Consider the following 3,143-nt stretch of genomic DNA (forward strand, 5'->3'; position numbering starts at 1 on the left):
TGCAAAAACCAAACTGTATCATGTAAGCATATGTCAAGCATTTTCTTGCAATGCTTGCTAACAGGTCATTGGCCACAGCAAATCGCAGGACCAAGTCCAAAGATGTACTTTCTAATCATAGTAGAAGGAATTGTAAGGACACATGGCAAAGGGCATGAATTCATGGAGGAATAGAAAATAGGATCTCTGGAGAAAATCTACTGCAGTTGGTGACTGAATGACTAGAATCCACAGTCCTTGACACTTAGCTCAATTCTACAATAGTATTTATAAACAATTTTCACTCTCCATTTCTCTAATATAATGAAGGTGTTGAAAAACTCCCAAAGGATGCAGAGATAGATAATATGAAAAAGACAATATAGTGGAGGTGCTGAAGAAGACTGGAAATGGTACCTGATACCACTAATTTCTGTGGCGTGCATCCTCCAGGCTCCTTGAAGACTAAGACAACAGAGCTGCTCTCTCTTCTTGGATGTAGCAACCAAGGCAAGTGGCCAACTTTGCATCATTTTTGATGGCATTCAAGTTCTGTGTACAGTAGACTGGGGTCCTTAATCCTGGGATATGATTTATGTAGAAATGTTGGGCCCCAGCACCTGACAGAGCTGACTGTGCATCACATAACCACCACTGCCTTAGTTGTATGACTTAGGAGAAGCTACTTTTTCTCTGAACCTCTGGTTCCTTCCATACATCTTCCTTCTGCTCTTTCCTTTTCACATTAGTTCATACTTGGTGACTTTGAAAGTCATTCTAAGGATACATAAAGAAGCTTGCATCCTTGAGCCCCACTTAGAATATCCAATTCTTACTTCCCATGTACAAGTATTTTATTACCTGCGGGACATCATATTCTCCTGGTTGTGCTTGTTACAGCATCTGACATTATCATAGTGAATATAACTTGCTTTTCCCCATCATTCTTATGAGGAATCTGTGGCTTACAGAAACTAAGTAGCTTGCCCAACATTACATATCTGTTCATTGGTAGCTCTCAGTGATACATACAGTTCTAGAACATCTGATCTTTAAGAATAACACTTCTTGGGTTGGGGATTTAGCTCAGTGGTAGAGCACTTGCCTAGTAAGCACAAGGCCCTGGGTTCGATCCTCAGCTCAAAAAAATAAATAAATAAAGTAACACTTCTCTCATTTTTATTGATAGTGGTATCAGTCTCAAAGGCTGGTTGTATGAAATAAGAATAAGAATATTCATCATGTTCCTGGCATAGTATCTGTCATATAGAGGTGCACAATAAATACAAACTTTGAATTCAATGTGATGTTTCCTGATCACATATAAGACAATGTTCACTTGATATCTGAAATAGGAAAAGGACAAGTAGCCTCAGAAAGACTTGCAGTTTATATCTTCCTTTGAGAGTATGAGATGTTACCGACAGCAGCAAGACATCAATAGTTTTCTATGGTTTTCATTCTTACACATGCTCTCATTTTATCTTTTCAGTCGTCCACCATGATGTGTGTCAGCTAATCATGAGTGAAGATTCTGAAGACAATGACAGAGCCTGGATTAGAAGCAGCATCACAGAGCTCTCATGTCTGGCTAACCAGACCAATAAGACAACATAGTTATGGCCTAGATTCATTTATCTAGAAGAAATATTAAGCAAGCCACAAATGTGAGCCACGTGTGTAATCATACATTTTCTGCCTCATCTTTAAAAGATGGAGTTAACTCTAATAATATACTTTATTTAACCACAAACATTTGTATTTCAATATGTCATATAAAATATTAGCGAGGTATATTACGTCCTCTGGCCAAGCACTAAGAGCCCTTAGCTGTTCCATGTCTGCATTCCCTATATATGCATCCTATAAGAATGTTTCTGAAATATATCCAGCATACTCCTGCTTTCTTAGATTATGCAGAACATATTGAAGTCTTCCTTCTTGACTTTGAATCATTCTGAACATCCATTTGCTCACATACGTTTAGAGATCACTAAGTTATATAATGTTTTCAGCATGGTTCACTATTTCATTGTGATGAGTTTGTAAGCATTTTGGAGGCATTTTACTGTCTGAAGTCACCTCATGAGATAGGTGTATCCCATTTAACAGACAATACACATGAGACAGTTTATATTGTCAAATTATCATGTGCTGTTTGAGCTCACTGAGCAGCTGACTCTGGAAGATGAATCCCCTCCCCCATTTCAGACCCAAGCAAGTTTGTCTCAAAGTATTTCCCAAGACCCCTTTGTTAGGAGATGGGCTGGTTCCCCATCTCTTTGACAGGTGCAGAGAAAACATCAAAACAGCCCAAGTAAAATAATTGTGTCTTTGAGAACAGACAGCTAGGCAATAAATCATATCTAGCACAGGTTACTATTGTTTGCGCCACGATATAAAAGTGCCTATAGTAGAAAAGAGAAGCCAAAGTTCAATCATGGAAAGACATTCCCTGGAGAGAAAGCTCAGTTGAGAACTCCAGCTGACTGCTTCAGTGTTTCTAGTCAACCTCTACTGTCTTTTCTGATAATATTATCTGTTGTCATTTGTTCTTTTACTTAGAAGATCTACCCAGAGTCAACACTTTGCTCTGTCTGAGACTCTTATCAGAACTCCAGCTGACTACCTCCATAAGGCTTCTCCAGTTGATTTCTGGTGGGTGTTAGTAAGCCCCTGATTTGATGATGTTACCTTTCTGTTAGTTCTTGACGACTGGGAAGCTTCACACAAAAAGCTCTGCTCTGCCTGGGTCTTATTCTATTGGAAACTGTGGCTGGATTCCTTAGAGGCTTCCCCAGATTACTACAGTCTTTTAGTATTTGATTTATATACGTACGTGTGTGTGTGTGTGTGTGTGTGTGTGTGTATGTGTGTGTGTGTGTGTGTATAGAGAGAGAGAGAGAGAATATTTGTTATTTTACTTTGGCTTGCTATATACTCAATAAATTCACTCATTCAAAACTGAAACTATATGTATCATAGATAATTCCCTGGGCCATACAAAACACAATTGGCATATTTAGCATGAGTAACTCTGTGAAAAATGAAAAGAGGATGTATGTGACAACAATAAGGCCAGTGAATAGAGTCTCATTGAATAGAAGACCTTCTGCCTGGAATCCTCTTTTTTGAACAGAGGCTCCAACTAACTTTTGGTTCCT

General features: G+C 38.7%; 1 non-coding gene across 1 annotated transcript; it reads left to right on the forward strand.

Moving 5' to 3' along the window:
- Positions 1–1,045: 1,045 nt before the first annotated feature.
- Positions 1,046–1,126, forward strand: Trnat-agu. Its single transcript has one exon. It is a non-coding gene; the product is annotated as a tRNA-Thr (tRNA).
- The last annotated feature ends 2,017 nt before the right edge of the window (positions 1,127–3,143 follow it).

The sequence above is a fragment of the Onychomys torridus genome, chromosome X (genome assembly GCF_903995425.1).
Source record: "Onychomys torridus chromosome X, mOncTor1.1, whole genome shotgun sequence".
In the NCBI taxonomy this organism is placed as follows: Eukaryota; Metazoa; Chordata; class Mammalia; order Rodentia; family Cricetidae; genus Onychomys; species Onychomys torridus.